Genomic DNA, 12,217 nt, shown 5'->3' on the forward strand with positions numbered 1-12,217 from the left:
GAGGACAGTTCTTGCCCCCTGACATTGAGATTAGTTTTTCCATTAGGTTGCAACATTACACGAGAATCAATATGTGAGATATAAGCTTATGGCTCAAATGGATGCCCCAATGGATTCTAATTGTCAGTCACATACGTTCTTTGCTCGTTTGTAACAAAAGCATGCACGTGAGAATATTGTCAGGATGATGCAAGATAGGCAAGGAGTATTGATTAACTGATCTTACTTATGTTCTAGATGTGTGTATGGACTTTTATTGCCATTTGTTGGGTCCACAGGAGGTCATATCTCCTGATGTCATTGCAGTTAGAGAGTCTTTGTTTCACTTGGTTCGTCTCACCAGGTATTAGACATTTCTGCAAATGAATTGGAAAGAGATATTTATGCGGCGGATGAGGTGGAAGATGTATTGAAGCATTTGCCTAAAGGGAAAAGTCCAGGATGGGATGGGCTTTCTAATGAGCTTTTCATGAAGTATGTAGATGAGTCTCTCGCGTCTATGAATACAAGTATCATGCCTGCGAGTTGGAAGATTTGGCTTGTACGTTTATTGCCTAAAGTTCCATCCCCAATTAATCTACGTCAATGGAGACCAATCACATTGATGGGGGCCATGTATAAGATATTTACAAAGGTCTTGGCCAACAAGTCGCTACTTTTATTCATCCAAGACAATATGGATTTATTAAAGGTTGGAATATTTTGCATAATATACTGAATGTACAAATTAAAATTGATTATGCAAGGGCTTCGAGGCAAGAAGTGGTTATGATTCAACTGGATATTGAAAAGGCTTATGATCACATTAGTGGGTCTTTTCTTTCACAACTTATGCAAGCTATGGGATTTGGCCCTCGCATGTCTTCTTTGATTTATACTATTAGCCAACATGCATTGGCTAGGCTTATGATTAAATGGTGGGGTGACTGAGCCCATTCATTTGACGAGATCGGTCAGGCAGGGATGCCCACTTAGCCCTCTCTTGTTTGCAATTGTTAGATAAGCTAGTGGAGGACAGTGAAGTTGTAGAGCTTACTCTTCCAAGCGAAGAGCAGATGGTCGGCCAGGAATTGGTATATAATTCTTTCATGTTCCTTAAGGCTCAAAGAATAATGTTGAGAATTCTATGGCTGTTTGGGATCTTGCTTGAGGGTTATACATTAATATGTAGAAATATGCTCTGATAAGTTGTATCGAGAGCGATTTGCTTGGTTTGGGATGGAATGGGCAAAAAGGGGATGCATTACATGCCACTTGAGTTATTCGATTGGAGTTGATGTTGATTCTCACAGGCTTTGTTGGCATGGATTTCTATAAGGATAAATGATAAGTTTGTGTATTGGAAATCTCAAGGTTGGCCTATGCATGTTTGGCTCAAAGTGACACAATCCATTATGATTAGCATGATATCTTTTTCTTGCCTTTATTGCCATGGACGGGCTGAAGCTTTGCATCAGATACAACAACCAATTAGATTTATGCTATGGAAAAGAGCAAGAAATAAGCCAGGGTAGACATGGATTTCTTGGAAACATGTTACTACTCCGACGAAGAGGAGTGGAGGGGCAGTCCTATTAGATGTCAGATTACATATGGTCGCTAGGAGATGGCCTTTATTGCAAGATATATGTGTATCTCAAGAGCCATGGGTGGTAATGGCTAAGGCCCTCATATCCTGGACACACTTGTGCATGGTGATACCAAGATTAACGGTACATGATGGGATGTAATGAATGGTTCCCAACAGGTTCGAGTGGTGGCTTCACCTCTCCTTTCCCATTTGATAATCTCATGGAAGGAGGCATTGCCACACACTAAATTGAAGCCACGGCGGTGGTTACAGTTGAATTCTATGGCATGTGAGGTGTTGGCTACTTCACGGCTTCTCGAGTGGCCTGACAAACTTGTTGAGTAGCCAAAATTCAATAGAATGGCTCGATTAGGACTAGTGAGAATTATGGATGCTTTGTTGCCACGTAGGGCCGCTTATTGTCTTTTCAAAAAATCCGTCAATATTTTCGAGTTCCACGTGGATATGTACAGTTATGGGAGAAGGTAAGGATAGGCCTTACACCACTTGGTGATATTCCTCAGTTGGAGGATCAGCAACCTTGGTTAGATTGGGCATGTAGAAAGCCCAGTGTAGTACCAAATGGAGAACTACTGGATCGAATCAATTCCTTATCTAATAGTTCTTCGACTTTCCTTTGAATCTCTTTTTGCTCAAGCATGTTAACTCTATAAGGAGCTTTACATGGCGGTGAGCTACCAGGAATTATTTCAATTTTATGGTCTTCTGGAGATGAGGTCTTGGTAAGCCAGGAGGTAAATCATTTATAATGCAATTAGAGAATTTAGAGACGAAAGGGTCATGAGACATATTTGATTTGGAGTCATCCTCGTAGTAAGTTGGTTGACAAAAATAAAACATATCTTCTCCTTTTTTCACACAGCTCTTTTTGCTTGAGTATGAGTAAAAAATGGGCCTAATTCAGCTTTGTTTTGGCATTGAAGACAAATTTCTTGGTCATCTTTTATTAACCATATGGTATGGGTGTCATAGTCAATATGGGGGTTATGCTCATGTCTTCATGGAATACCTAAGATGACATTCACACCTTGTAAAGGTGCCACTAGGAATGTTCTCTTTTATTTTCGTGAACCCATTTGTAATTATAAATCTTTAACCTCCTTGGTGCAGTTGTGCTTAGTAACTTGAAATGCAACTTTTACTTTGTAACTAGAGTACGATGCATCTAGGTTAAGTGCTTTTAATCCTTTCTTAGAAATAAAATCATGCGAACTACCATCATCATGCAAGGGATCAGAGTTACCCTCTTGCTTGAAAGAATCTTCATCGTCTTCTTCAATAACGTTGAGTTGAGCCATCGATGTGGAATTCTTCTTTTTGTCAAGGCAATCTTGTTCAAGGTGGACGTCCTTCCTTTATGACAGTTGTAGCATCTGAAGATTTGATTCTTTGTTTGTCCATTTGAAGGTTTGTTGTTGTTGTCCTTTCAAATACCTCCTTTAGCCATATCTTTACCCTTTTGATCCTGGATTTATCATAAGTATTAGAAAGGAAAGAACATTTAGTAGATTTTGAAAAAGATTTATCCTACAACTTGAAATCTCTAGGTATAGCTATTTTACGTTTTGAATTTAGGGCAAGGTCCATAGTAATGCTAAGGTCATGTGGATGAAACATGTTAACATCAGCCCTAATGGTAGACTTAAGTCCTGCAATGAATTTTCTATGTTGCTCTTTTTCCTTGACTTTTTCAATTACTTGAACTTGTAAAAGAATATCCCAAAATTTTTCAATATAAGCTTGGACATTCTCTTTATCAATTTGGCATAGAGTATCCCATCGTTGACGTGCTTTAGCTTTGTATTGCGATTATAGAAAATGTTTCTTTAAGAGTTTCTGAAACTCTTTCCATGTTGAAGGTCGATGTTTACCTTGCTTAATCCCATTCCACCATAAAGCCGCACTTTCGATCAAATGATTACAAGCACATTTAATTTTATCCTTTTCTGAGAACTTCTCGCCAGAGAAATAGTCATCTAGTTGGCTAATCCAAGCAATGAGAACTCGTGCATCCTTCTTGCCCATCATAATTTTGGAAAGTGAATACCTTTCGACTGATTCGTGAGTCTTTCTTAGAATTTTGAGCACACAATGTAGCTTTAACAGTGTGTCTAACATGATCACTTTCCTTCTCATTTGAGTCAAAAGAATTAGAAGCATCGCATTTGTGTTTGGTATGCTTAACGTGACGCTCTAATTTGTGTCAGAGTTCTCGTTCACTAGAAAATTATTCTTGAAGTGCTAAGATTTATTCTTGTACCGTGGGTGGAATGGGTAAAGTAGCCATTGCAACTAAATTAAGACGGAGAATTGTTGCCTTTTTGTGGGGGAGTAATGAGTTCTCTTTAAATGTTTTTTTTAAAGGATAGGCTTTATAGATTTTTAAAACCTATTGGCAAGTTTAATTGCAAAACTTTCTTTAAGAGAAACCGTGGAGTTTCTCTCTTGGATTTAGCCACCGGATGCTACACGAGAAGTAAAAGGGGATTATATATATATATACATATATATACATATATATATATATATATATACATATATATATATATATATACATATATACATATATATATATATACATATATATATATATATACATATATATATATATACATATATATATATATATACATATATATATATATACATACATATATATATATATATAAAGCTTATTAAAGCTTTAATATCAAAAAACTTAGCAAAGCTTTAGGCCGACTAATCGGCGCAGCACAACCCCTTCCTCCTCCTGGACTAATCCATGTAGCGTAGACCAACGGAGGTCTAATTACAGAGAAAAAAAAATTCTTGGAGGTTAAAATCAGTCTGGTCACTGTGGATAGAAAGGAAAGGAAAAAAAAAAAGAAATTTAATTAACTAAGCCTCTTTTTCTAAAATCTTCCAGTGTGTATATTCTCACAAATTGACTTATAGAGATACACACACCATCCATTATAGATTTCTCCCTCTAATAGTGGTTTAGCAATCCAAAAGCTAAGCCTGATTTGCTCTCAATTATAGATTTCATCCATACAGACAAATCAGGATGAGGTTAAGAGTCTAGCAAAATCACTTTTCAAATATAAAGTAGTTTCATGGTTTTCTAAAAGTGGTTTACCACCCTCCTCTTAACCTTTGGTTTTTTCCCTTTGGTTAATAGAAGCAATCCTTTAAAAATCTTTGAATTTAGCTTTTTACCACTCAATTATTATCCCCTTCTCCCTAGGTCTAACTTTGATACCACTGCCACGGATCTAAATTTCTAGGGAGATAGAATTTAAATAAATTTACAAGAATTGATTTAAATTCAAAAATTTCATCAAACACCGCATGATCATGATCAATATATTCAAAAACAAATAAAAATACTTAGCTCACAAAAGCTCAGCTCCAAGATTGGGTGCAATCGTCCCCCCTCATGTGTGTATGGCCTATTTTCACCCACACATTAATATTTACGAGATACTTTATTCCAATTTAGGCCATAAATACTTAGCTCACAAAAGCTCGGCTCTAAGATTGGGTGCAATCGTCCCCCCTCATGTGTGTATGGCCTATTTTCACCCACACATTAGTATTTACGAGATACTTTATTCCAATTTAGGCCATAGCCTCCAAAAATACAAAAAGGGTGCTTTTCTTGCATGATACTCTCTTTATCTTAAAAAATAGAGTGCCCATGAATTGAGGCTTGGGTTTAAAGCATATCACGCTTTATAAAATATTAAAGATCAAGTCTATGCTTGTTAAACTATGGCTTTTTCAAAATAAATCAAAATGTGTACAAGCTAGCACATGTATATACAAAGCTTGTTTACAAAAATGGTGTGCCAAGTAATAAATTTGTGTGACTTCTCTTTAATCCTCGGAATCCTCTTCACCTATAAAATAACCAACAATAAGTTGGTGAAACACACATGTTTGCCAGACGTAAGTAGCCCGGTTATCACCCCTACTACATAATACGAACCAACTGAAGCAAACATTGGTTAGACCCCAAGCATATGTCAATATCCACCAAACGTATTAATATTTATAATGGTATCACCCATGATATTAACATAATTTGGCATGACGCAAAGATAATCCAAGTGTCCCCGAATTATTTAAGAGGGTAAAATAATATTTTTAAGAGGGCTTAAAATATATTCCCATAATAATGCATATTCCTAGTTATGAAAGAGCTATTAGTGTGCTCACTTTGCAAACTATCCTTGCCCATTAGTGTGCTCACTTTGCCAACTATCCTTGCCCTCAATCATTAGACAAGACATCAAGGAACCATTTTTAAAAATATAACCCAAGAAAAAACTAGGCAACTTAAAATTGATGCTAATTTTTAATCATGATTCCATCTTTTAATTTTAAATCATAAAAAGGTGATGTGATTTTTTTTTTTGGCAAAGTTCACTTTATGTATTGTTTTGTAAATTGCACAATATTACAAGTTTTACAATTCGACAAATAGAATGAATGCACGTGCCTATAAACCTAGAGAGAGAGAGAGAGAGAGAGAGAGAGAGAGAGAGAGAGAGAGAGAGATGGTAGCATTAGGTGTAAATGCAACATGGGAGTTAGTGCCTTTGCCTAAGAAAAATAAGGTAATTGGATATAAGTGGTAGTATAAGGTCGGCATAACTGATATGGAATGCTTTCTTGCATGGTGATTTTTAAGAAGATGTATACATGATGCAACCATCGGGTTATAAGAGTGATGTACACTTAGATTTTGTGTATAGGTTACATAAAGCCTTGTATGGATTGAAGCAGGCACCCAAATCATGGTCAAACAAGATCGGGGAGGAGTATCTTGTTACCATTGGATTTCAGATATCCACTTTATGTGAAAAAAATAGATAGGGATTTTGCTATTAGTAATTTTTTGTGGATGATGTGATTATCACTAGTGATAGTGATACTAACATACGTGATGTCAGGATGCTTTTTAAGTAGAATTTTGAGATGAAGGATTTGGGTAGGTCGATATTTCTTGGGTATAGAGGTGGTGAGATCACCTCATGGCATTTTGTTGTTATAGAGGTAGTATGGCTTGGACATGTTGTCCAAGTATGGTATGACATGCTGTAAGCCTATTCCTTAGAGTAGAACACAAAGATTTGCCCTATGGTCTAGTGAGATAGGGCATTGTCATTTAGTGTGACAACATGAGTAGCATAATACAGCTGGCCACTAGTAACCCATTCTATCATGCTAGGATAAAGCATATTGAGGTGCATTATCACTTTGTGAGGGAGAAGGTTCTAAAGTAGGTGATGTGGATTTGGTATATGTTAACATAGAGGATCAGGTTGCTGACATCTTCATGAAAGTATTGGGTATAGAGAAGCTCTACAGGTCTAGGAGCTTACTTAGAGTGTAGTGTGTGGAGTTGAGCTTAAGGGGAAGTGTTGAGATATTGAGCTTAACTAGTGCTACAGACATTAATGACCCACTTAGGTGAGCTTCCTCACTGATGCCATTGGCACGGTTGGTCGACATAATAGGAAAAAGATAATTTTGAAAGTTTAAAAACTTCCCACACTAGTGCAAAGTTGATGAAGATCTCTTTTAATGCCATTACCAAGCGACAGAGCACTTGAATTTGCTCAAATTGATAGCTATATGGAAAACATCCCACATTTTGTCAATGTAGTGGCTTCAATTTGATGCATATGAGGCTCAACTCTAATGAAGCATCAAAAATCTAAAGGTGTTAAATCTCTAAAATGAAGAAATTCTCTATACTTGAAAGGCCTGAATTTTGATGGTGATGGGAGGAGACAAAAGTTGTCGACCTGTCACATGAATAGCCAATGTGGCAGAGCTAGTGGGTGACATTTATAGTAGAGTTGACAATGGAGGCCAAAGTTGTTGTTCTGGCTAAACACAAACTAGAGAAAAGAGAAGGGGATGCATTGCGTAGGCATGGGGGAGGCATGTAGGATGGTAAAATGCAGCAAAGTGGCAAGGATGCATTGTGTAGACATAGACTAGGAAGCAGAGGATGCATTGTGTAGGCATGGAGAACGTGTGTAAGAAGCCAAAGCACAGCAGTGGTGGTAGCGCATGTATATAAGAAAACAAACACAACAAGGGTGGCATGTGTGTTGTTGGTGCACATGGCATGGACTTAGCGTAGGTAGAGAACCATTACTAAAAAATAATAGGAAAATGATAATTTTGGAAGTCTAAAAACTTCCCATGCTAGAGCAATGTCAATGATTATCTCCTTTTGACGTGGTTGGCAACAAAAATTAACATTTAGGCCATTGTTTTAGGCTCTAGGGGGCAAGGCAAAGCACCTAGATTTGCCCAAATCAATAGTTGTTATAGAAACACCTAAATTTTTTGGTCAATGTGGTGGCTTCAGTTTGATGCATGAGGCTCAATTTTAAGGAAGCCCCAAAAATCCAATTTGAAGAAATTGTTATGTGTGTGAAAGGCCCCAATTGTGTGGTGACGAGAGACAAAAGTCGCCAAGATATCATGACCAACCGACGAAACTCTGGTGGGGACGAGCAAAGCTACTAAGGATGTGTTGCATGGGAGGCCAAAGCTATGGACTGGGAGAGAGAGACAGCGCAGAGGGGCGACACGTGTATAGAAGCATCAGGGACATCATCATGTGTGTGTGTGTGTTGTGCATGACGTGGACGATGGCGTAGTGATGCGGAGGGCTCAGTGCTGAGAGAGGCGACATCACACGTGTTAGGCATCCCATGCAGTAGTGCAAGGATAGGAGGACTATGGGCCAAAGAGGGAGCAGAGTGCTTGTTGGAGGTGGGAGAGGGCTCATAGTCTAAGAGAAAAATAATAGAATTTGTCTCCTTTGTAAAAGAGGTTATCATAGTCTAAGAGAAAAATACCTATAATCTTAATAAAAGAGGTTATCATAGTCTAAGAGAAAAATACCATAAAAATCATTGTGTCTTATTATAAAGTCTAGAATTAATGAAAACTAACTAGTGCACACTACTTTGGTAAAAGAACAAGATTAAAATAACATGCTAGTTGAAGAAACTACATTTCATTAGGAAATAAAGTTGTTGCAAAGCTATGTTATTGGGAATTAATTTGACTTTGCAAGTAGCAAGACTCTCCTAAGCCCACCCCCCCCCACACACACACACAAAATAATAGTACAATGTCATAGTGAGGCTTGTGAGGGTAATACACTTGGAAAAAAAAAATATGTCGACTCCAAAAGATTCCCAATAAATCTCCCACCAATAACCTTCACAAAGGAGACACACTACAATAAGACTTGCTTGTGAGGGTTATTATGAGGCTCTTCATTTTAACTAAACCCTTACAGTAAGCCTCACAATTTGTGACATTTATGGCATGAGAATTTCTTATTACAACTTCCCTACCAGCTTGGAGTAGTTTGACCTTTTCCTTGAGGATGGACTCTTGGAGTCTAAACTCTATCTATTTTGCGTCATTTTCTTTGAATAACTATAGATCCTCCTTTACTTGCCTTTTTGCTTTGCTTGCACAAGTTCCAACTTCCCCTATTCAAGTTATAGTTATTACTCATACTACCCAAGATTGTCATGAATTTGTAGGTTTTGCTCATTGTCTAACCTCGTTCTTTTGTGTTTCTACATCTCTCTCATGGGAAGGAAACTTTGAGCTCATCAATTCTGGGTTGTTTTCTAGCTCTTTCTCCTTGACTTCTTTCTCCTTCTACATCTCCTCTTATTTTTATATTGCCCTATCCCTTGCTTCCTATGCCTCAAACATTTCTTGTAACATCTTTCTCAATTCTAGGATCAAGGCCTTTTGATGTTAGGTGTTGGTTGTGGTCCAATATTTAGTTGGTAATGGGAGATTCCTTCCTCCATTTCTTCCTCTTTTATGCTCATGTAGTGGTTGGAGAGGAAATGCTCTATCAATGTTGCTCTATCAATCTTTGGTAATTCTTCATCATTGTTTTTGAATCAGCCATTTTAATAATGGGTAAGTCCTTCACGTAGATAGGGTGTGGTATAAGAAAGGTATTGTTGCATGTGAAGCCAACTATTTGCATTTTTATTGCCCTTTTAGCTTTCTTTTCATCTCCTTCCCTGTTATGCTTTCTAGAAGTACTAGCTTCAGCTTTCAAGGTAGATGTCATTATGGTTGTTGGCTCTTGAAGAGGCTCTTCTTCCTTTCCTATTATGTACTTGAACTTTTCTATAGTGTCTTCTTCTAGTCTCTCTTCTTACAGTCTTGAAGAGGCTTTACTTCCTTTCCTATTGTGCTCTTGACCTATTCTGTAGTGTCTTCTTCTGGCCTCTCTTCTTCCACTCTTGTTTCTCCTTTGGTGGTGGGTTGTTTCTCTTCCAAAATTGGTTGTTCTTTCCCCTTCTTGTGACCTGGCTTTAGATTTTGGCATTTTGAGCTCTACAGTGCATGGTTTGCATTGTTACCTCCCCCTCTCGCCCTTTTTCTTAAATTGATGGGGCTACTGGCATTGTTTCATGTTAAGGGTCACTACTTCAATACCTATTGTGGGATCAATACTTATGCTCACCTTTAGGGTTGGACCTGGAACACACTTACCCAAGAATGCACTTGCTTGTGTACTTGCCCATGACCTAACACTCACTGATTAATATCCATGAAGCTCGTCTAAAAGTTTACAACACTGTATTTCATTATATTCATAAAATAGCAAAGGGAATATATAAGGGTTTGGCTAGTACCACAGGCTCGAACCACATGAAGTGGTAAGCTACCCACCATAGCTAGATACCAGCACAACCCTAGCAAGCACGTTGTGAGACTTGGCCTTTAAACGGAAATGCCTCTATAACTATCCAAGCCTCACGGTAAACGACAAGTGGAACAATACTAGACAACCTTCAACATCATCACAACTTTCTTTCCCAGTCTGAAAGCACCTTCCTTTGACATTCAATGATAGCTGCACAAGTGCAACCTTGTGAGGATGGGTGAAAGCAAGAGAGTTTTCAATTGTATTTGTTACAACACTAAAAGCAAACTATTTAAACTGAAGTTGCCATTCATTATTTATATTTCAAAGTTACAATGGCTAGCATGCCATACTTTGCAATTACAACTAGATCAATTGAGATCTTCTTCTTCACAAAACTCAACATGTAAGACCTCCTCTGGTAAATGTGGGGATAGGTGAAGGTTATCCATCCATTCGGGGAGCTTCACCAATACAAACCATTCATATTCGTTCCTCAAGGAACCAAGCACATCCTTAATAAAACCAATGTAAACAATATTTTGGCTATGTGTTTCAAGAACCAAAGACAAAATCATGGCAGTTGTCTTGATCTCCAAACAAACCAACACTAGGAGAACAAGATGAAGTATGTGATGTTTATGTTGTCTTTTGACCAATCTCAAGCACCCCAAACCATACGATCAAAGTAGAACCACTTTTGAACTCACTCTAACTTGGGGCAACACATGCCAAGAAAACCAACTCTCACTCCCCTCATCTCACTCTTATAAGGGTACAATGATTTTACATAGTGATAAAAGAGTTATGCAATGATTGTGGTATATGGATTTTACATCTCACAAACTCTCTCAAAAAGAACTGATGATGACGGAACAACGCCACTAATGTCCACAACACGAAAAAAATGACACAAAGCTTGGGATTAGACTTGTTGACTTGCCATCATTTTGAAAAGGTTAGCAAATTACTCTCCTGCACAAGGATGTTGGGTACTTCAAAGTGATAGAATATAGATAAGAAAATAATTACTTCCTCTCTTATGCCAACACACAACAATAGGCAGCAGTAAAAACCTTGAGACAACTTCACCTTCTTTTGATTTCTGAGCTTTCATCTACTAGCGTGGAAATGCTTCAAAAGAACCTTAGATGGAAGATCTACCTCTTCTTTCAATTGTCCTTATATGAGCCTTCTAAAGACCACCAAGAAGCCCTAAGAAGATTGAGTAGGCTGCCTTCAAATGCCTGGCTGAACTCTTCTTATATGTCAGTGAGGTGGTTGTAGGTACTATATAACATTCATTGATGACCACACGAGGAAAGTGTGGGTGTATTTCATGAAGGGGAAGAGTGAAGTTTTCACTCATTTTTAGAATTTTAGAGTGATGGCTGAAAAGCACACATGAAAGCATGTGAAGTGCCTAAGGTCAGATGGAGGGAGAGAATACTTCTCCAATGAGTTCTCTGATTTCTTACAGAATAATGGCATTCATAGATAGTTTACATGTAGATACACTCCATAGCAAAATGGAGTTGCTAAGCGAAAAAACAGGCACATTGCAGGGATAGCACGAGCATTAATGGCAGAGAAGAATATGCCGCATAGCTATTGGGTTGAGGCTATGTCTACAACAGTTTATATCATGAACAAGACTCCTACTATAGCCATACATGATGTAATACCAGAGGAGAAGTTTACTGGCGTAAGAAGCCTGATTTGTCTCACTTGAAAGTTTTTGGATGAATTGCGTATGTGCATATGCCACATGAGTTGCGTACTAAGTTGGATCCAAAGGTATAAAAATGTGTGTTTATTGGGTATTCCCTTGAGCAAAAGGGATATAGATGTTATTATCTTGCTACACATATTGAGGGTAAGTAGGGATGTTATATTTGATGAGATGGGTAGCTGGTATGCTGTTT

Source organism: Cibotium barometz, chromosome 49, assembly GCF_041138505.1.
Source record: "Cibotium barometz isolate CiBa-2024 chromosome 49, ASM4113850v1, whole genome shotgun sequence".
NCBI classification, from domain to species: Eukaryota; Viridiplantae; Streptophyta; class Polypodiopsida; order Cyatheales; family Cibotiaceae; genus Cibotium; species Cibotium barometz.